Below are 24,231 nucleotides of genomic sequence, written 5' to 3'. Positions count from 1 at the left end.
TAATTCCTTATATACGATCACAGTAAATTAGAGTATTTCTCTATTGAATCCTCCATAGAAATGCTTTTCCTGGGACTAACTTATAGCAAGTTTCTTTTGGCATTTTAGTTAGTAACCCCTTCTCTCACTTTTGGGCAAAGGGCCAAGAGTATTTTGAGGGGATTAAGATGAACCTACAGTTAATGGAATCATACTATTAAATAGAGTTAGAGTGAAGTTATAATACACGTACAAGGTGACACATCTAAGGGGGCAATAAGCCGCGGCTGTAAGCAAAAGCATAAAAATCCACTTATCTGCCAACACATTTATGTAAGAGATTACACTACTGGTCAGGAATTTCCTGCCGTATGTCACGTTTTTTTCTGTGGAACTTTTCAATAGCTTGTAATGGGCTGCTCTGCTTCCTCTTCAGGCTTGGCTGTTATCAGTTCCATTCAGATATTCCTTCCTATTCAGTTTGGAGTGTTTTGTGACACTTATGAATGAGTGCATCTATTTTTTCACAATTAGACTGTTGATTTATATCATAGGAGACTCATCATTTCTGCTTCCCCCCACACAGGACTATGGAAGAATTTACTTTTTTCAAACATACATTAATTGCTTAAATCAGGAAAAGGATGCCATGAAATTAAAAGCCACATGTGAATTTTATAAGAAATAATTTCCTACTAAAATAATATGCGAAGGTAACAATTGAGGAAATTTTCTGGGTAGGTGAGAAAACACACTTGAGTGTTTCTAATTATGTAGATGATGCCAAGTGAGAGGAAGAGCACTATGGAAAGGATATTTGATGTGTAGCGAAAAAGTTTGAGTCTGGACTCCAAGACCTGCTATGTGAACATGGGCAAGATTAGGGCTGCCGAGGCTCATTTTCTTCAGCTGTAGGAATAGGCACTGTATCATTACTCTTAATCTGTTTTATTACAAGGACAAATGTAACTCCCCAGAAAATCCTAGTTTACAGATGTGGTGTAAAACTTGACTCGTGCAGCCTTATTTCAATGTAGCTGGATATGCAAATTAAATCTTTAGCTATTTCAATGTTTGTGCAAGTAATTAGTAAATAGAAAGTAATATAAAGGAAACAAGTAGATTTCACTTTTTCTAAAAGAAAACTCCACTAAAAGTGGAGAAACATAGTTTTATGTTTTATTTAAAAGAAATAATTAGATTCAGCAGTAGCTGATTCAATGAGTTACTTAGCTTCCGAAACATAAACCAACTTCTTTTCTTTATACCAGTTTTACATTAACAATCTGCCAGCAAAGTGAAAAAAATTAATATTTTCTCAAAATGACTTTTGCATAAATTACATACCACTGATGTGAATTGTATCATATCAGATATTTTGATTCACCTAAATTAAAATTTCTAGTATATTATACAGGCCTAAAGATGAAAAAAAATTTTTTTCGTGACTTTTCTCCTTGACTATAAAAATGGAATTAATTTCCAAAAATTCAAGAGTGGGTAAATACAGGGACCCTCTTGGAAAACTTCACTGTGCTAATGGATCAAAGGAGAAAGTGAACTTGAGATGTATACCTTTGGAAAGGAGATGGCAAAATTATTCCCTCTCTGCAGGTGATATGAGTGTCTATTTGGTAAAACTAGGAAATCAATTGCAATGCTTTTGGAAACAATAAGAGAATTCAGTAAGAAGATAGGTTAAAAGTAAATACACAAAACTCAATAGCTTTCTTGTATACCAAAAATTATCAGTTAAAAAATAGAAGAGAAAAAAGAATTCCCTTCTCAGTAGAGCATAAACTCCGTGAGGGCAGAGACCATTTTTGTTCATTGCTGCATCCCCAGTTTTTAGAACAGTGCCTGGCACATAGTAGACAACAATATGCATTTATTGAATAAATGAGTGAATAGTAACAAAAGCATCACAAAATGATTAAGAACAACCGTAATATGAAATCCATAGGGCCTTTATGAGGAAAACCATTAAACTATACTGAGGGACATAAAAGAAGACTTGAAAAAATTGAAAAATAAGTGGTTCTTACTTGGAAGTATTCAATACTGTAATGTTGTCAATTCTTCCTAAAATAATCTCTTTATTCAACATTAGTCCTGTCAAATACCCATGGATTTTTTTTTTTGAATCGCTCAAATTAATTCTATATTTCATGGAAGAATGGTTGTGTAAAAGAGCTGGTGAATTCTTGAAAAAAGATAGTGGTTATATGTAGGATGTTTTTCCTTACTAGATAGTCATTCATTCAACAAATATTTTTGAGGATCTGTTCTGTGCTTGGCAGTGTTCTAGGCACTGGGGATACAAAAGAGAATAAAAGAGACCAGAATCCCTGTTCTCATGGAACTCAGTTTAGAGATACAGACAATATGCAAATAAATAAGTAAAATATATAGGATGTCAGATGCTGGCATGTATTAAGGAAAAGAACAAAGCAAAGAAGGGACTAGACAGTGGCAGGGGCAGCGGTGGGGGTTGACCAAAGTGGCTTTTGTAAATAGAGTGCTCAGGAAAATCTCACAGAGAAGGTGATATTTGCCTAGAGACTGCAGGAGGTGAGTCATGAGGTTATCGGGGATATTAAAAGCTGGCAGTAATTAAAACAGTGTGGTCTTAGCTCCAAAGAGCCACAGCAAAATAGAACAAAATATTGAGTTCAGAGATTGCCCCAAATATATATGAAGATTTAGCATGTGATAAAGTGGCCCAAAAGATGGGCTGTTTATATATAAATGGTGCTGGAACAACTTGCTAGCCATTTGGAAAAAAAAAATAAGTTGGGATTCTACCTTGTATAGACAAAAATTACAAATGGATAAAAGATTTTAATGTGAAAAAACACACATTAAACTGCTAGATGAATATTTAAGTAAATATTTTTATACTCATACTCTGTCTAAAGCAGGCCTGCATAATAACAAAGCCAGAAAACACAAATGAAATGGTCCACAAATTTGACTATATAAAAGTTTAACGTGACAAAAACAAAACAAAATAAACAAAAAATCAAAATCACCACCTACAAAAATTGTTTCCTTTGAAAAACAATACATATCACAGAAACACTGTATTTCCTTATTCTAATTTTTTCACCCTGTCTGAAGTTAGTGTACACAGTTTATGTGGTAATATCTCTTTCCCCTTTGCTCTTAAGAGCTGTTAAATTGATAGTACATAATCTAATAAACTGCCTGTTAGAAACCAGAAATAAGGTATATGAAGAGTTTTAGAAAGCAAAAAAAATTTCTCTTTCATATTCCAATAGCAAAAGTAAAAAGAATATGAATAAAGTTCATAAAGAAAGAAATACAAATAGCCAACAAAAGTGAAAAGATGTTTAACCTCTTCAATAACCAAAGAAAGGTAAGCTGAAACAACACTGAGATGCAATTTTTTATCTATTGAGTTGGAAAGGTTGAGGAGGACTAATTATGAGAGGCCAAGGGGATCCAGCCTCCTCATTTTCTGCTAACAGAGTGTCAATTTGTGTAGCCTTTCGTCACAACTAAATATGTTCACGCCTTTTAAACGTTTTCAGATTTTTTTCCAGGTATAATTGCACAAGTGATCAAAGATGTATGTATGAAAATATTTACCTCAGCATTGTTTTCAATAGCAAAAAACTAGAAATGACCTGATGCTCATTAACAGAGGAATGGTTAAGTAAGTTACAGCATATACAGACTATGGAATACTTTGCAGTTATTATTTATTTATATGGAAAGATGTCTACAATCAATTGGTAATGAACAAGCAGACTACAACAGTCATTTTGCCAGACCGTCTAGTCTGGCAGTTTCTTGAAAAGCCAAACATATAGTCATACCATATGGTCCAGCAGGTGCACTTCCAGGAATTTATTCAAAGGAGTTGAAAACTTATGTCCACACAAAAACCTGCACGTGAATATTTATAGCAGCTTTATTCATCACTGCCAAAACTTGGAAGCAAACAGTTCTTCAGTAGGTGAATGGATAAGTAAACTGTGGTACATCCAGGCAATGGAATATTATTCAGCAATAAAAAGAAATGAGCAATAAAAAGAAATCACACCACAAAATGACAGAAAAGATGTGGAGGAACCTTAAATGTATATTACTAAGTGAAAGAAGCTAGTCTGAAAGGCGCCATACTGTAGGGATTCCAACAATATGACATTCTGGAAAAGGCAAAACTGTGGAGACAGTAAAAAGATGAGTGGTTGCTTGGGGTTAGGGGTGGGGGAGGGAAGGATGCACAGGGGACTTTTAGGATGGCGAAACTATTCTGTATGATACCCTGATGGTGGATAAGTGACATTATGCATTTGGTAAAACCCATAGAAGAGGGAATCCTGATGTAAACTTTAGTTAATAATAATATATCAATATTGGTTCATCAGTTGTAAAAAATGTACCACGCTAATGCAAGATGTTAATTATAGGGCGAATGGGTGGGGGAGGAATGTGTGTACATGAACTCTCTGTACTTTCTGTTCAATGTTTCTATAAACCTAAAACTGCTCTAAGAAATAAATTCTATTAGTTTAAAAAAAACGGACTACGAAGAACATGTATATATGATTTTCTCTTTGTAGTGTGTGTGTTTGTGTGTGTGTGTGTGCATGAGTGTGTGTACGGGGGACATATGTAGAAATAAACTCAGAAGGATTACATCAAAATGTTAACAGTGGTATCTTTCAATGTTGGGACTGCGAGTGATTTTGCTTTTTAATTGGTGTCTTTCTGTATTACCCAAATACTTTACAGTCATTTTTATAATTAGAAATAAGAAATTATATTCATTTTGAAAAAAATAAGACAACAGCAACAACTAAAAAAGAGAAAAGCAGCAACAAAAAGAAAATAAAACTAACCAAAAGTAAGGTAAAAAATAATCCAGAATCCCACCATCTAGAGATAGCTGCTAGTAATGTTTTGGTATACATCCTTTTAGGCTAATTATAGTAAAATATGTAATATGTGAAATATATATACAGATACACACATTACATGTAATTTTATAACATAATTATACTTTCTATATAATTTTGTTCCCTTTGTACTAAGCTTACTTTACTACTATTAACATTTACTACGCTGTTAAAATCCTTTGAAAGCATCATTTTAAAATATGTTGCATAATGTTCCATCCTAGGATATACTATCACTCACTGAATATTTAGGTTCTTTTTGTTTTTCAGATATTTTGATGTTATAAACAACACTGTGGTGAACATCATTATATAAAGAGTTTGTATTACGTCCTCATTAATTCAAGACCAAGGATATTTCTAAGGTGATTCACAGGATCACATTGAATAAGAGACAAACAAGGGAACCAAGTCATTAAGATGGGAAGGAATATTAAGGAACCGTTTAATCCTACCAGTTTAGAGTCAAGTTTTCCTTCTAACCTTGAAATTTTCCAAATGTACATGATGCCTTTTTGAAAAAAGTCCCCAAATAGAAACTGAACTTATAAACATATACATTAGAAGTCGATATTCAATTTACAGAAGAATGACACACAGTTCAATCAAGATACCAAAATTTTTAGAATGATTGCACTTAACTTTTTTGGGGGGCTGAGGAGGAAGAGAGGAACCAAAGATCCTTTGGCGAATGTCATGAAAACTATGGCCCCTCCATTCAGAAAAATGTCCACGTGCGGATACGCTCATCTTTTTGCATACTAGGTTAGGCATGACGATGGTCCATCAGTGAATTTCAGCTTAAGGCCCTACTGTAGCATTTGAACAGGACTCAGGACTTCAGTTCGCTCAAGAATTTCAAACAAAATCACTTCCTTTTTATATAATATTTGACAAAATCCTTTTCTATACAAGGTTTCATTCAACCAACCTCCTGAAATAAAGGATATAACGTTTATTTCAATTTCAATAGCTGAGAAAGTTAAGAGCTCAGAGAGAAGTTTAAGGATTTGTTCAAGTCCTCCCTGTCACAGAGGGTATGCACCAGGACTCCACTCCCACTCTTTTGACTTTAAATCTGATTCTCTTTCGCTTCCATTCTGATGGATCACTCTACTCTACAGGCTTTGAACCGTCTAGAGTTTAGTAAGATAGTGTTTAGCTGGGCCTTCGTGGCCTCAGATTTCGGTATCACTGTAACACAATATTTTAATCTATACAGAGTAGGTACTCAGTCGATGTTTGTTGTTAATATTTAAACTTCATTTAGCAGCAAATTCTGGTGTTGTTAAATACTATCATTACTTTACTTACACAACTCCACACAAAGTCGAGATTTTGGTAATTATTTGGTTATTTCGATCAAGGCAGGTATTTGGTAATTGATGCTTTAAGGCATCAATATCTCTCCCTGAATTATCAGACACTGAAATCATGAAAAATTGAACAGCAAACATATGACGTGCATGTCTGAAGACAGATTTTTTTCTATAGCTTTCCGACTGAGTTTTTTTTTTCTCGTCAAATATTATTTATGAAGAATGTTGAGAGAAACTGGAGAGGAAAAACGTTACAGAGAACAATTCCCTTGGGTTGAATCTAGAAGGTTCATGTTGTTTATAAGGTGCCTCTTATCAGAAAAGTTATCAGTGACGCCATTTCTTCTTTCAGGAAAGCAAAGCAAGGATTTTTTTATACATTTGACCTCTTTGAGTTACTTACTGATGTCAGAGAGGGCATCCTGAGGTATCTTGATTCATGTCTTTTCCAAGTACATCAAATTCTCTGTGCCTGAAGGAATTGCTCCACAGAAACCCAAGGATTGAGGGTATTTCTTTTTAATGTTATTTTATTGACCACTGTGGGTTGAGGATTAACCGAGTCTAAACCAAGAGATTAATTTGGAGGAGGAGATTCGGGGAGTTGAATACGGATGGGGTAGAAGTAAGAGGGGGGACTGTTGGGCATTGGGAATTAGGGCATTAGAGACCCTGGAAGGTGGGAGTGCTTCTCCTGAGGCTTCCGGTGCTTTCCAGGCTCTGTGCTAAGTGCTCTACATCTACCTTCCCATTATTCTCCTTAACAAGACCATGAGGTGGCAGATATTATTACCTATACTTAAAAAATGAGGAAATTGGCTCAGAGAGGTTCAAGTAAATGACCAAAGTCCTCACAGCTCATTAATAGCAGAGTCGGAATTTGAATTCAGGAATGTTTGGACCCCAAGCCTATGGGCTTTAACGGTGATGCATACACCTATCTATGCAACGCTGACGTTACAGTCATTTCTCCCAATTTGTTTTTTGGTTAGCCTCCCAGAACTTTTTTTTTAACACAAGTGGCACATGCTCCAGTTTATTTTTATTCAGAGATAAGAGTATATGTAGAGAGACGTAGGTCCTTTTATGGCTTGTTAAGGTTTATTGTGTATTTAGTTCTTATTGTGCACCAGAATGACCTTATTAGTTGAAAATAGACTCCTTAATTCCTGTGCAAGATCAGAAAAATGTACTCGGTAAATTTCTGATTTTTCCTTTTCCTGGAGTGGGGTAATTTGCATTTATCTCTATTCCTGTGCTTTTGGCAGTAGCCAGAGACTTCAAGTATAAACACCAATAAACTACTGCATGTGATTTTCTGTATTGTATGGGAGAAAAAAAAGTGACAGATCCAATTCACGTGAGGTTCCAGCTGGAGTCTCATGTCCCTCTGGGGAAAGTTGCAACAGCAGGTGTATACAATGGCCCTCTGCTGCTATTAGTTTACTTGGCAATATCTGGCAAAGAGCACAGGAAGAATACCATAGCAGGATTGAGTGTTTTTTTTTTTCCTGCAAGAGAAAAACATTTCACGAAATTGGAAATTTTATGAAAATACCGTCTATGTCTGATAATCATTTATTCATCAACTATTTGTTGGGTAGTACATGCTGGAAATACGATGATGAATTAGTCATTGTTCCTGCTTTCAAGGAACCCACAAACCAGAAGGGAAGACGATATATAAATAAATTCCAGTATGAAGCATCAAAGGCCGTAATTATAGGGTCTTACGAGAGCACCTAGGAGAGGTGCCAGCTTTACCGAAGGGGTCAGAAATATTGTCCCTGGGGGGGGGAACATCTATTCTGAGTAGGACTGGCTACATAATTTGCCAAGTCCAGTGCAAAATGAAAATGCAGATCACTTGTTCAAAACTATTAAGAATTTGAACATGATGACAACAGAGGATGAAATCCAGCACAGGCACTTCGAATTGAATTCCTTCCACTTAGGCTGTAACAGCCAGAATGGGAAAATTCCAAACCATTGTTTAACCAAATGAACCCAGTCTGGGCACGTATGCCATTTGTTTCTTTTGAAGTATTACTATTATTACACAACTAACATCTGTGGATCTAAGAGAATATGTTTAAATCAGTTTGGCCATAACAAGTTTTGGAAGAATGATAGGACATTAGAATGGGTCCTAAGTGTTTATTTTTTATTGCATTCCCCACCAAAAAGGACAGGGAACTTTCTAGGAACTTCAGGGAACATTTAAATACTTTCTTCAGCAGGCTGTGTCTCTGAGAGAAATAATTTATGCACATGATAAAAAGCAAGTGTTATTATGTTTGTTGGAAACTAAAACAGAAACCCTACCTGTTGATGACAAAAAGCAGAAAACATGCTATCTGTGGAATATTGTATTATTGTTAACAATCATTTACTGCACCTTTTAATAGTTTTATACATGCCTGTCTGTAGCCATACGATTTATGTGTCTCTCTGTGGGAGGAGTCTACCTCCTGGTCCCATGAGGTCAGGGTTAGCCACGTGATTTGCTTCCACCAATGGAGTGAGAGGTGCCATGTCTGAGCAGAAGTTCACGGCGAACACTACGGGTCGTCGGAGTTTGGCACCCCTCCCCCCTCCCCCCCACCACTCCCTGTCCAGTGTGTGCCTTAGAGAAGCTGCTCCTTCAGCTTGGAACCTGAATGAAGAAGCCACGTGGAGCAGAGCCACAGCCAACATATGAAAAGTGGATGAGAAGCCCTTGTTGTTGGAAAGCCACTGAGATTTGGGGTTGTTGATGACCAAAACCTAGTGAAAGCCGACTAATATGGTTTCTTATTTAAAATACAGCATCTTATTTAATACAGTATCTTAACATCTGCTTCACAAATACAGTATTTGCCTCAAGGACACAGCGATCCCACTCCTCTGGGGAGTGTCATTGCTCTAGTGATGATTACGTAGGTTGTTCCACGGGCAGATACACTGGGGATTCTGCTGATGGTAATCTGATCTCTTGGGAGATCAAGCTGAGTCCTAGAAGCAGGAGCAGGATCTGATGTCTAACAAGCCCGCCCTCACTTTCCCACCCGGCCCAGCTGCTTGCTACTTCCTACTTGACTTGAACACATTGCTTAGCCTCAGTTTCCCCACCTGTAAACTCGGGCTAGGACTATTTACTTCATAAGGTTGTATGGGCAGAGTCACTTTCTGTCTATTTCTTTCATATCAATCCCTCTTTCCCATTCAGTTTTTCCTCCTCTGATTCTGTTAGCTTTGTATATTTTTGACTTTGTCTATCATTGTTAATATAAAAGAAATAGGACATTTGCAGATTAATGTTGAGCTTCTCTTTGTTCCTCTCCAAGCATCTGTTCTTTACCTCTCTCTCCAATGGCAAACACTATCTCATATTTGGTATATCCTTATTTTGATATCTAATATGGTTTATTACACATATAATATGTTACATATATTATGTATGTGTGTATATATGTCTATATATACATATTATAGATAATAGTACACATTAATTATTATATTATATTTAGTATAGGATATATTATAGTATCATAATGTATATAACTTATTAGTATATACATATTATAACTGTATTAGCACATACTGTATTGGATATATATGTATATATAGCCATAATATATATATAACCATGTTCTTTACATAGGACAAATTTAAGTTAAAAGAATTAGTAAAATATTACCTTTTCTTAAAAAAAATGGTGAGGAAAAGCAATTTCACTTCTCCCTGCAAAGATTTTAATTCTTTTATTTCATTTGCCAATTTTTTCTAATTGTCACTATGGGTCAGGCCCTGTACTAGAATCTGGGGACAAAGAGAGGAACAGGACAGACATGGACTTGTGCTCCTTGGGCTTCCCTCCTAGTGGGAGGAGGCAGAAAACAAAGAATTAAGCAAATAAATAAACACAATAATAGACCAAAAATATATTAAGTAAGCGTCCTTGGGAGGAGTCTTTAATGAATGGATAAGAGTGATGGTTAACTTCTAGCTGTTTCAAGGAAGGGAAGTAAGATTTCATGAGCACCTAAGTTTCAGCTAGTGTATCTGTATTATTTCATTTAAATCTTATAATAACCCTGTAAGTAGGTCCAAGTTCACATCAACTAATTTTCCCGAGATTATCCAACTGGTAAATTGAAGAGTGGATTTTTAATTCTTACCTCCTATTTCTTCCTCATGCCTAATGATCTCTTTTTGAGAAGGAAAACCATATATCTTTGTGTCTACTCTCATCTCTATACATCCTCTGTTATGCTATTTTTAGATGATAAATTATTTTATTTTAGAATAAAGTTACATTTCAGCTTTCCCTTCCCCTTCAGGGCAGTACTCTTTAACAAACAGAGCACTGGACTTAGATTCTGGAGAACTACCTTCAAACCAAAGTTCTGCTACTCGATAGCTGTGTGATTTCTGGCAAGTCACTTAACCTCTCTGAGCCTCTGTTTCCTCTCTGTAAAAGGAGAGAGTGACAGTTTTAAGATTTTATGATCTCAAATTTTTTTCACACTGATATTGCACACTGATCTGGATTCTCTCTCTGGTGATGTGCACAGGGTTTGCATAACTCGGGTCACTTCCTCAGGGTGGTGGTGGTGGTGGCTCAGAGCCCTTGGAGAACTACAGACTTGAATCCCTGAGTCTGTGGAAGGTTCTCCCCTTCCTCTTCATCTCACCCTCCATATTTTTTCAGGCTGAGGAAAAGTTTGCTTCACTACACTCTGCCCTTGAGGGTAAAGGGGGCTCAGGGTGACTTTAAAGGCTCCTCGATGAGGGTGGGAGCCCCAGGGAATTACCACTTTCTTCAGCTGTCTGGATGAGTGTAGCTGTGGCAGGGTAGAGGTCAGAAGGGCAAAAATCACTTTGGAAGGAGCCTTGAAAGTGATTCAATTTCAAGTCACAGATCAATTATGCAAGATTCTAGAACTCCCAACACTGAGTATTACAGCGGGTCCATGGCACAGGTTCAGAAGGTGATTCAAGATGTCTCTTTCCTTGGACATGAAAGCTCATTACCTGAAAATTACTCAGCCTTGGCCCTTAGGGAAATCTTAAGTGCCCAGCCCAAATGGCATAATCCTATTTGAAATACCAAGACCTCATGATAATGAACAACGTAGAGAGAGACAGGGCACTTGTCTGGGTTAGACCTCATCAATTCGATGACTTCCAACCAAGAGGACACATCTCTAGGTGACTATATGTCATATAAGGAGTCTGTGGACTCTTAGCTGTGTGCTTGGAGTAAATTATCTCAAGAAAACTAGGCAGCGGGTAGAAAAAGGGGACTCAATTCTCACTTTTTAATGTTCCTGCCTATAAACAGTCTCTGAAGAATGAACTTCATTTGATGTAATTTCTATTCTTGCCTGCAAATTGGAAATATTAAATCCTGCCTCATAGAGTGTGATGCAGGCAGCAGGAGGCAATATAAGTGAAGGCCTCACCTGGTGTTTGGCACAGCTGTAGGTGTGGCCTGGATGTCAGTGCTTCCCTCACGCTGTGCTCATCATACACCTATCTGATGTCTGTTAGGTGCCAGGCTCTGTGCCTTACAAGCTGTAGGTGGAGATGTGCAAACTTGCCCTCAACAAGCATGCGGTCTAGGAAGGAAGATGAGATGCATAAATAGACAACTACTGGTGGGGTTTGAGGGAGCCCAACAAATAGCACCCCTTTTCCTGGCCAAGTAGGGAACTAGGAGATTGAGAGAGCAACCCAGGTGTTGGGTGGATTCTGGAGAATGTGGAAGGGATCTGTTAGCTCAGGGCACCTGCTGGTCCTTCCTCAGGCACTGGGCAGATGTCCCTAGCTGCAGCCACTGGCAACCTAAAGAACCATAGGCCTCCTGTGGGAGAGCAGAATGGTGCAGGCGGCTGATCCACAGAGGGTGGGTGGAGGGGCTGCATGAGGCTGGCTCAGAGAGGGGTGAGTATTTCTGCCATGGAGCCTTCTCCACATGGAACCATGAGACAGAGGAAAGGTATATGAAAAAAACCCTAATAAAGTTGTTTTTTGTGTTTTATACTTTTTTGGTGAGGAAGATTGGCAGTGAGCTAACATCTGTGCCAATCTTTCCTCTATTTTGTATGTGGGTCCCCATCACAGCATGGCTTGATGAGTGGTGTAGGTCCGAGCCAAGGATTCAAACCCACGAACCCAGGCAGCTGAAGTGGAGTGCACAGAACTTAACCACTACACCACTGGGCCAGCCCCTAAAGTTTGTTTTTAATTTAAATTTAAGGATGCATAATAACTGACTTTAATACTAATAGCTCATTGCTGGTTGATTTATTTGGTTCCCAAATCCTGGCTCTCTGTCAGAATCACCTGTGGAGGTTTCAAAAAGTTAAAAATACCTGGCTGTACCTGAGGGATTCTAGATTGGAGGATTTGGGATGGGGCCCAGACATCCGCATTTTAAAAACCCTATTTAGGGTATTCTGACAGGCATCCAGGATTTTGACCCACACTGTTGAGCAATGGTGGGCTTGCTTAATCTTTAAAAAAATTCTCATAGAGGAGGACCAATGATAACTGCATTATGCTTCTGTGTGAATAACTCCTTCAGATTTATTTGTTTGCCAAAACAGATAAGAGAAGCTCAAAGGAGTAGACAGAGAAAGAGATCAGTCTTTCCTTTTCTGTATAGTTTTTTTTGTAGAAATGACCCTACAGATACATTTTTGCTTATCTTTGTTCTATACCTTGCATGCTCAAAGCCAACATTTCAAAAGGTGGTCTTGCCTAGAAACATGAACAGGAACATAATAGATTCAGTTTCAGATTTACCTAACTTGAGTGAGCGCCCACTATGTGCTGGGAATTGTGCTGGGCAATCTTGTGTATCTTTTCTCAGGTGAGAGGGTCAGGCAATAAATGCGGGAGGATTAATGTGAACTGGTGAGAATGTTTAGGGACCGTGACTTAGTGAAAGTTTATCTGCACAGAGTAATCAATGCTGCTGAAGATGTGGTGACGCTGTGGCACGTACACCTTACTGGAGACACTGAAAACTGCTACAACTTCTTGAACACACATTTGGTTGTGTATCTGAAGAACCAGATCTATGTAAATCTTCTTACCATTTCACTCATTAACCGAATTTCTGGGAATTATCTTAAAGAAATACCTTGCTTTAAAAGTAACATGCTATAGGTAAGAAGAGAATAGTGATTATAGTTTTTAATTATAGAGACATTGCATCAATATTAATCATTAAGGAAATCATAAGTAAGTTATTACATAGTGACTAATGCCTTAATTAAATGTTATACAGACCCTTAAAACTGATCGTTGTAAAGACTATGTAGCAACAGATAAAATGCTTATGACAAAATGTCACATGAAAAAATATGTGCCAGGATACTATATAAAAGTTCTTCACTAGCACTGGAAGGGGACGTGAAGATGGAAAGTGGTTTGTATATTGGAGTAGTAGGATTCAGAGCATTTTTTTTTTTTGTATGTGAATATGGTGGACAGATATTGTTCAAGTTTCCCAGCATCCTTTCCCACCCTACATGGATCCAAGAGCAAAAAAGCAACTCTCCACCTTTGCCCAATGAACTGAGATGGTGTATGCCTGGAGTTGCTGGTGGCTTTGTCTTTTTTTTTTTTTTTTTTGTGAGGAAGATCAGCCCTGAGCTAACATCCGTGCTAATCCTCTTTTTTTGCTGAGGAAGACTGGCTCTGAGCTAACATCTATTGCCAATCCTCCTCCTTTTTTTTCCCCTCCAAACCCCAGTAGATAGTTGTATGTCATAGTTGCACATCCTTCTAGTTGCTGTATGTGGGACGCGGCCTCAGCATGGCCTGAGAAGCGGTGCGTTGGTGTGTGCCTGGGATCCGAACCCAGGCCGCCAGTAGCGGAGCACGCGCACTTAACCGCTAAGCCACCGGACTGGCCCTGGTGCCTTTGTCTTTTTATTCCTCTGTCAAATGGAGAAAACCTGCCTGCGGTAAGAGATGATCAAAAGCTAGAGAGAGAGATCAGGGGTCAGAGAGATGCATGTATGGGTGTGTAGATAACGGGGTAAATAGATTGATGGAGCCACCTGATGACAGTTTATAAGTCCCTGAGACAAACCCCTACATTTGTCATTTATGTTCCACAAAATTCCTTTCTTATACTAGTTAACTTTGTGTTAGTCACTTGCAATTGAAAGAATTCCGACAATAGAATTGATTTAATTTTTAAAAGTTTTTATTCTCAGTTAGAATTTGCCAAGGTTGTTATTTGTTTGTTTTTAAATAAACCTCTTTTGCTTTCCGAAGTCACTGGAACATTTTGTACTTGTGTGTAAATGCTGCATTTGTGAATCATTTCCCATTAAATTACTGATAGACTTTTGGTCCCTATTGAACTGTAATTTCCTCCCATGTCTCTTTCTCAGCTTTTCCTGCAACATCAGCCACATTAACCGTTTCCCCACATCCTGCTCCTGACAATAGCCACCTCGAGAATGCCGTCAAAAGGGTGGTGTGAACCACAATGTGAAATCAAATCTCTACAAGGCAGGAATGTATGGGGAATTTTGAAATAAATCAACAAACATTAATTGAGTACCTACTATGCGCCAGGCACTGGGGCTACAACAATGAAAATAAAAGTAGACAGAGGCCCTGCCCTTATGGTGCTTCTCTTGTGGGTGCATGTGTGTATTTGGGGGAGGTCCAGGGGAGGGCCAGTCTGGGAGTTTAAGTAGCTTTTATGACTGATTTGCTTAGTATCTCTGCATGAGGGCAACAGAATAATAACCAATATTTACTAAACTTTTACTCTGTGCCACACCTATATGCATTATTTATTTTCCCCATTTACCAGATGAGGAAACTGAGATTGAATGAGGATATTTAATGTGCCCAAGCGGCAGAGGTGGATTTAACTGGAGGCATTCTGGCTCTTTCCCATGGGACAATGCTTCTTACACAATATTGTCAGAAATCTGCTCAGAAAAGCTGAATCTGGTCCTTAAATCAATTTTAAAAATTAAAAAAAAATTTTATTAGTTAAATCTTGGTGGGGAGGTAGCCAGATAACTGTCCAGGATGAGATGAAGGGAGAGCCCCTTCTCAACTTGTTATACTTTGAGGCACAGAGAAAAATGATTTGAAAAAATGAATTCATTTGTACATTCATCTATTCAGCACATGTTTATTGATTGTCTGCTACTGAATAAATTTTGTAGAAAGCCCTCAGTTTGGTAAGGGTAGATGAAAAATAAGCAAATCCTTACGATATACCGTAGCCTGGGAAGTCCTATGAAAAAAGGAAGTACAAAGGCCTTGTGAGAGCACTGAGAGGTGGAGGGAGGGGAAGGAGAGGAGGAAATGTTAAGAAATGGTTGACAAGTAAGTTAAGCATTGAAATATGAGTAGGAATTCTTCAGTGGACATGGTGGTGTGGTGCTGCAAGAAAGGCTGAGGATCTGCTTCTAAGCTCACTCAAGAGTGTCTTGAGATTTGCAAGTGGCTCTCAGTGCAGGACTAGAAAGATAGGGAGAAGCTGTGCAAACTAAGGAAAAGCATTTGGACTTATCTTTGAGGCCAGGGGTATATAAACTTTTTCGGTTGCATACACCTAACAGTAAAAGCAAAGCTCTTCAAATATACAGTTATTTAATAACTTATATGGATATTTATTTATTTATATACACATACTATCATACTAGTATACCTCTTACAAAATACACAGAGATAAGGTTATATAGGCAATATTTAAAGATACAGCTTTATTTTTGCTCCCACAAAAATATTATTAAATAATAGAATGAGCCCTGTGTTTAAAAATGTTATAGGTTTTTGAAAACTTTGGTTTAATAATTTGTGATAGGGGAGTTTAAAGGAATGGTTCTAAGTTCAGTTTATTTTGATTTCTAGTTTTAATCAAAACAAGATATTTTATGAAGAGATAGAGTTTCAATGGAAGAAGTGTTTGTTGGCAGGATTGACCAAATCGTGATGCTATTTTTTTCAATCTCAAGTGTTATGGCTCAGGTTTTTCTTGAAATTTAATTAACAACTTTCCATCTTCCCTGATGTTAATCAGTCATTCTTGCAAACTCTTTGGGAGGTGTTGCTTTTTTGTATTTTTAGCAATTAGTTCACGGATAATCTTTATCTGAGATATTTTAAAATAGGCTAGCAAATTCTAATTTTTTTTTGTAATGTGCAGATGGGAGGGTTTTTTTTTTTTTTTAAGTGAAACACATTCACATTATTTTCAGGCATCAGCTCATTAATGTTGGAGAAACAGTTCCCCAATAGTATAACTTATCTCTTGCTATGTAACAAAATGTCTCCAAAATTAGTGGCTTAAAACAACAGACATTTCTTATCTCATAGCTTCTGAGGGTCAGGAATCTAGGAGCGGCTTAGCTGTGTTCTTTTGTGTCAGGGCTGCAATTGAGGCATTGTCCAGGCCTCCAGTCAGCTCAAGGCTGGATCAGGAAGAATCTGCTTCCAAGTTACTCACATGTCTGTTGGCAAGCCTCAGGTCCTCCCTGGCTGGTGGCCAGAAACAGTAGTTCCTTGCCAGTGGGCTTCTCCATAAAGAGAGTGTGAGAGAGGGCAAATAAGACAGGACTCAGTCTTTTTGTAACATAATCTCAGAGGTAACTTTTGCTATATTCTGTTTATTAGAAGTGAGTTCCTAGGTACAGCCACACTCAAGGGGAGGGGATCACACAAGACCATGGATACCAGGAAGAGGAGATGGGATGGGATGGGCGGGCAATCTCAAAGGCTGCCTACCACACCCATTTTCAAAAGAGCAAATTAACTTAGAAAAGCAGTTCCTTTCTCATTCACCGTTAAAATGTCATCTTTACCTTGGAGAGACATATTAAGCATATTTATTTTTCTGAAAATATCTGCATAATCCCTGCAGCCACTAGTCATCACAGGAAAGGTCACACAACTTGGGAGCCTTGTCTTTGCAAATGAAAAATGTGCAAGTCATCTTGCAGTTGGACAATTCTTTTAAGTATTTTGACACAAACTGGTATGAGTGTGAACTTTTTCATCTAACTTAAAAGAATTGCAAAGAATCTGCTTTTTGAAGGACTTAATTTTATAAAATTAACCATCGATGGCATCCTACAGCATGGAGAATGTGATTCATTCCAATGTACTGAAGGTGAAGAAATGAGTGAGGATGCCCTCATCGCCCTCATTTGTAGAATTCCCTTTCTTCCTTTAGAAAAATGTAGGTGTGTTAGGGCAAAGACAGACAGGGCTGGGACACCAGTGTAATTCCATGTTCAATATTAGTACACGTAAATTACTTTCTAATTTTATTCTTTTTAATTTTGTTAAAGATTAAGAATATATTAAAACAGAAGTGCTGATACTGTTTTTTCTGTTCCACTGCAGATCATCTAATGTACCCCTGGGGTACATGCACACCCCACTGGAGACCTCTGCTCTAGATCAAACATTGTTAACTTGGGATTTATTATCGATGGGTGATTCGCTTTCAAGGAGTGAAAAAACGTGACCAAAGCTCTAATCAGCTGTCCAAACAACATTAGGAACCTCTGCACTAGGTAATGGGTGCACTGAAAAATTTTAAGAAGGAGAACAGGAAGAGATTTAAAATTTAGAATGCTACTTGGTAGCAGAGTGGAGAGTGGCTTGGAGGGGGTGAGCCTGGAGGCAGGGAGAGGGGTAGCTGCCAGCTCCCTCAGTGAGGCCAAAAGTAATGAGGGACTGAACCAAAGCAATGGGAGCAGAGCAGAAAGGTGAGGCTAGTGGGTGGTGAAAATCAGCATGTTCCATAAGGAAAGGGGTAGCCGCTACTGAGCACTTGTTCATAAAGACAGTTTAAAAAGAAACCAAGTCCTCAAAAGGGAATTCTGAAATCAGAATTCAGATCTAAATACATTTCATGTCCTCTGCCTTTTTAAAACTTGTCCTCTTCTTTATATTTTATTTTGTTATTATCATTATTTTTCCTGGAGATTCAAGCTAGGAGACAGGGAGAGATTCAGAAAGATGAGGTATCGATATTTTTAAAAAATCTAGTAATACAGTAATAGAAGAAGGGTATTTGGAAAGAGGGACTGTAGAATGATGCTGGGGCCCCAAATAAGTTTGCAGTCTGATAAACATTTTTCTGGGTTGGAAAATATAATCGGTTTGAATTTCACAGCTGTGCCTTCTTTAAGAAGGGCGAGGTGTTTTCCAGTTTCTTTCCCCCTTTCTTCTAGATTCTTAATTTCTTTCTATTGTGATCAGCATTACTTTGGCTTTGTCCAGGCTGAGCTGTAACTCCTGGCCAGTCTCTTATCTCTCTCAAATCAGAAAGTCACATTTCTGTAGTGCTTCAGACCTCGCCCCGCCCCTTCACATACAATTCTTATTTAACTAGTTCTTTGGGCATTGCTCCCGAGTGTCCAATTCAGATGAAAATGTCATCTCCAGGGCGTTGTTGTCACAGTGCACTCTCAAGGTGGTGGCTGTCCTTTTCCTGGGGTTCAGATGAGAAGATGAGTGGGGCGTAGGCGCCGTGAGCGTCACAGTGGAAGTCGTGCGGGGAAAGAAGAGAGGCAGCTCGACTTCAACAAGGGCCTCTTTCAGTCCTGGCACGGCCTCCTGTTTCCCGAGGTCCAGACTTGCTAACAGATCCAGAAACAACAATATGAACACACTGGCCTTTCCCCGCTGCCTCTGCAGAGGCTGATGTTATTCCTGCGCCCGGGCCAGGGCACCCTCCCGAGGACGGCGGAGCCAGTGGGCTGCGGGAGTCCGGGCCGGTGTTGAAGTTGGCGGCTCCTCCCCACCCACAGGCACTTCCCACAGCAAGCCGAGCCTGGGCCAAGGGTGGGCAGGGAGGCGGCTGTACAGGATCCATCTTTCTGAGCGGCAAGTGTTTGCAGGACATTGTGGATTGTTTCCTATGCGATGATCTTGACTAGTAACATTTATTTTGGCTGTCAGTGGCAATAAAGTGAGACCTCAGACTGCAATTATTTTCAGCCTGGCTGGTGGCAGACCTCGACAGCAGAGCTCCTGGCACGTGGGAGGATGTGTTTGGGGAGCCTGAAGAAATCTGACCACTTTTCCATTGCTGCTTTGTGGGAAAGGGGCTCTTAGTTGGCTTGAGTCTGGTTCCAATCTTGCGTGGTGAATGTTAGGGCTTATTTACTGGGTATTTAATTTAATTTTCTATTTGAAAAACCATTTAAAGGTCTACAAAGATAGTTTTTTTATTTTTTTTATTTTTTTTATTTAAGGTATAGGTTTAAGAGATTGTTCATGTAATCTGTCTGATTCCTGAGTGAGACCCCCACAGCCCCAGTGTGGGGTTAGGCAGAGCTGGACTGTAGTCTCCTTGCAGTGACTTACTAATTATGTGACTTGGGGACATTGCTTCTCTCTTCTAAGCCCCTGTTTTCTCACCTGTAATGACATCTGCTTTATCTCAGGGTAGGATTCTTAATCATCAAGGACTGGAAATGATGAGTAAACCACTAGAACAGCACCTGTCATGTTGAATGCACTCGCTAAAGGAGAATTAGTATTTTACTACATAAATTGTCCCCCATGTGGCCCACAGGGCCTCTGGGGAGGATCAAATCAAGCTTTCTCCAAAGGAATATGTGTGTGAGTCTTGTGACCTGAGTAAGTAGTGTGACCAGCTTAGTCAATAAGTATTAATAAAAGTCTCCACTGACAGCACAGTGTTGCTGTATCAGACATCACTGTTCAAAAAGCAAATATGTAAACTTTCTAGTCGTTAAAAACTTATGTGGTGAGACATTACAAAAACACTTACAAAATTTAATTTTTTTGAACTATAGGTAGTTCTGTAGCAAAAAGAAGTTCTGCCGTTACCTCCAGAATTCTTTACCTTTCAGCGATCTATATGAGGCTAATAATTCATTTCTGGGGTTTTGAAGTTATTTGTTTGACGTTGGTTTTGGGGCATTCACATTCCCACTTGTGATATTGTAAGCAGAAAGCTGATTCATTACCTGATTAATACAGATGAACATATGAAGGCGAAGAGTGTGCAACTTAAGTTATGTCTGCCTTCTAATCAGATTTACTCAGCTCTCTGGTTCTCATTGATTACGTGGGTACCAGGGTGTCCTAGAGAAGTTTGCAAATTCCCTTACTTTGCTCTCTGCTCCCCAGGGGTGACTTTTTCTGTTGTCTCCTGTCATCTCCGCTTTGCTCTCTTGTCAACTCTGAAGTCTGCCCATCACCCCACTGACCTTCAGAACTCTTTTCCTTGAAGCCTTTCCAAACAGATGCTATCTTGCTTCACTCTTGATGATCATTCGGCTAACCTCTCTCTTCTAGACGTTTTCCCTCCTGAGCACTGACGTGCCTGTCTTTATATAGCCCTAACTGCCTTTGTGTTTCCATGTCCATCACTTGGTGTTTACCAGCATTTATCCTATCTCCTCTAGGAGAGCTCATGACGGTAGAGAGCCCACATTACTTTTCATGTAATGTCCCACAATTGTTACGGATTAAATGAATTATAGAGACAATGGACGAAAGGTGTATTGGGGGAAGCTCTCAATACACTTCTTTTTGTTTTTTAGTTTAGCAATTCTCTTCTTGGTCTGATGTCTTACTAGTAACTAAAAACTTATTAGGCAAAGTTCTGAATTTTTTCTTGCAGGAATGTGTACAGGCTTGGACTGGCGGATGACTCATAGACTCTAAGGAATTTAAAAGCCATGGTTACTGACAAAGTCAGCCTCAGAGAGAGAGAGAGAGACAGAATTAGGAAGTCCTGCAGACAGAGCCCACTAAGTGAGGCCTTGCAAGGCCCCTTTTATAACTTAGCAATACCTCTCCACATTGATGAGGTACAGATGACAGGAGGTGAGCGCTCTGAGGACCGCTGATGGAAGAAAAAGGAACTATAAGTGTTTCTCCTGCCCCCAGCCCAATTCGGTCAGCAGTAGTGGTCGTTGCTACCTCCTATTGAGCCCCTTACTATGTCCAGACATTATGTGATTTTTAAAAAAATAAACACTATCTCATTTAATCTTCACAAACCACCTCTGAGGCATTTTCATAGTTTTATAGAACCTAACATTTTTTAGCAGATGAGAATTGCCTTATACCTGGGGCTTAGCATGTTAGTAGGTTCTCAGGACATTTTTGCTGAATGAATGAGTGTGTCTGTTGCAGTTGCTCTGGGATGAAACGTGACACTGAGCAGTCCAGTGTCTGGGAAAGGGCCATGGGGAGGAGGTAGGAAGGAGGCCTCTCTTACTAGCTGCGGGATCTTGGGTAAGTCGCTTAAACTCTGTGGGTCTCCGAGTGTTACCTGTAAAACATAAGAGGGCTGAGGGACAAACAGTGTGACCTCTCCAATGCTGATCTTGCGAAGCATGGGGAAAAGGCTGCTAGATCCTTTGGGCGTGCATGTCACAGTAAAAGAGGGGAGATGGAGTCATCGTACATGCCTGGGATTCAGGAATTCTACTCTCTATCTTTTTTTTTAATCTCAGAAACCTATATTTGTGATTTATGGTAAATATCTATTTTCCTGTGCCATTGCTCCCATTTGATGAGGAGATATAGCAACACATGCATCCTTCCTCGCTTAATATATTTGTTATGGTCCTCAAAGTTTCATAGATGAAAATTTAGTAATAATATGATGAAGCTTAATGATTATAAAAAGTCCATAAATATTATCTAATGAAAACCCAGCCAAAACATCTTCTTCAACCAGGGAAATGCTGAGTTGTGATGGCATTTGATGCTCTGGTCTAACTACAGATGTTTTAATATCACAAAAATATCAGTGCTTGTAGCAGTTGAAAGGCATCAAGAAAAATCACATTTTATTCAAACCTGATACACAATTACCCCAAGTCTACATTATCATTGAATTCATTGATAATTCCTAAATTGAAATAATCTTTAATTACAAAATTATCCTTGTTCTATAAAGTAAATTCTTTTAATGAGAGACTAGATTTCAGAGAGAGACGTATATTATTCATATCACATAAGCACTTGTAAGGGCTGACTTTGCTGTCTCATGGTATTTTTCTGGGATTCTGATGATCAGAATATACACATTCCAGAAACAAAACGTCCTCACGGAGTGACACGAAACCTTTAGTGTGAATGACCGGGTGCAGGAGGAAGAAAGACTGCATGTTGAGTGCCGGATTCCTTGTTATTCAGAATGCATCAAGAGGAAGACATTAGCAGATTTTATGGAAAGACAGCAGGCAGAGAACAGTTGAATCACTAACACAGGGCCACACAGATACCAAGCGGCAGAAGTGAAATAAAACCCCAGACCCTTTGAGCTTGTCTTCAAGTGCTTGTTTACCACAGCCTGACATTGTTCCCTGTTTCTGTGAGAGCTGACAACCATTTCTTGGGTTTGCAAGATTAAGACAGAAAAGTACTACTTCCCTTGTGAGCTTACTCTCTCCATTGCTAAAATAGTTATTAAATAATCGTCCACTCATGAGAGATGGTTGGAAGGGGCAGCATTTTTGAGAAGTTGAGTGGGGTGAAAGCTGTGCTGGGAGAAATTTGTTCCCGGCATTATATTCAGGAAGATAGCAACTAACTTACAAAACAGGTGATGGTGGGGTTTGCATGGAGGGCAAGGATGAGATTTAAGGAACGAGTATCTCAAGATGGCAAAGAAGGATTTTCTCTCTCCTCTTCACTCAAAGTCGCCTCATTTGGTGGTCGCTTGTTTCCTTCTAGAGAATTCTAGTATTAGAAAGACTTGTGATGGATCTTGCTTCCAGGTGTCTACTGTAGAGATCTATGTCGTTTATTCTTTCTCTTCTCTTGTTAGCTTCAATGTGTTCAGAAAGTCTTTAATACATCTGACCTGCATCCTCTCTGCTGTAATTTAAGCTTACTCCCTCTCTTGCTACTGTTGAAACTGATTCCTCACCCAACATTGGTTGACCCCAAGAAAGAACTTACATAGGTACCTATTGGAACACTCTCTTTTGGCCTAATTGTCTTCATAATCCCTTTTGTAGGGGACAGATTATCTCGGCCTCTCCCAACATTGGTTTGGAAGACTTCTCAGCTGCCCCTGTCGCTCAGCTCTAAAGGGTCACTTTTGTCATCAGCCAAATATTGAAACAGGTGTATCCTGCCACCAGTAATGTGACCCAGAGTGGAAAGAAAGTGACTCAGTCCTGGCAGCTCAAGTGAGGTTTGAGAGAGGCGAAGGGCCTTTGAATGGCTTCATTCCTGAAGAATGTGCCATTCTAATGTCATAAAGGTGACTCGTTCAGTCCAACTGAACATACCCCTCTGCAGCCTCCTCACCCAAAGCCACTTGCCCTGAGTTGGCTGCTGGAGAACCAGTCTTCCATCTCCTGCAAGACGACTCCAACAACACACAGGAGAGCTGATTAGGGGTCCACACGAAGGTGCAGACACAAAATTTAGGGCTGGAGCAGAAGTTTCACATGACACCAATGAGGAAAGAACTTTGTTATAAAGCACTCCTGATTTCTCACCTTTTCTTCCACAACTTCATTTTGCTGATCTGTTAGCAATAATTTACATGTTGCTTACTGAATGTCACAGAAACACATACACTTCTCTCAGCCTTGCTTCTCTTTCTCCCCAGCCTCATCGCCACTGTTAACCCAACCTCAAAAGATCTTCTTGGAATTTGCCCAGGTGGTCAGTCCTTCTTGCCCAGTTGCCCACTGTGACTGCTTAAATTTATGTAGAGGAAGAATAATCTAGTGGGACAATACCTTACTACACTAAAAGGAGGCATGAGTTCTAAGCCAAGTTTCATAGGTTAATAGTTATGTGACTCTGTCTCCTTTGGGCAAGTTGCTTTATCTCCCAGTACCTCCAGTTTTAATTTTGTATAATAAAGATAAGATGTTAGTCACATGCCTACATACAGGGATGCTATGAAAATGAATAAACTGATGCGTGCCAATCCAAGAATTCCTTTGAAGTAAATCCTACGTAAAGTCAGTAAATTGAGGTTATTGTTATAATGATGTAAGTGGATGTAAATG

The 24,231-nt window shown here is 39.1% G+C and overlaps 1 long non-coding RNA gene across 1 annotated transcript in view; it reads right to left on the bottom strand.

Moving 5' to 3' along the window:
* Positions 1 to 24,231, bottom strand: part of LOC147914751 (uncharacterized) — an 86,020-nt gene that overhangs the window by 17,554 nt on the left and 44,235 nt on the right. The window lies entirely within an intron of this gene.

This window comes from Ceratotherium simum, chromosome 17 (genome assembly GCF_057802395.1).
Source record: "Ceratotherium simum simum isolate JZ-2026a chromosome 17, ASM5780239v1, whole genome shotgun sequence".
NCBI classification, from domain to species: Eukaryota; Metazoa; Chordata; class Mammalia; order Perissodactyla; family Rhinocerotidae; genus Ceratotherium; species Ceratotherium simum.
The sequence above is the reverse complement of the archived record's forward strand: the minus strand, read 5'-3'. Positions and strand labels throughout refer to the sequence as shown.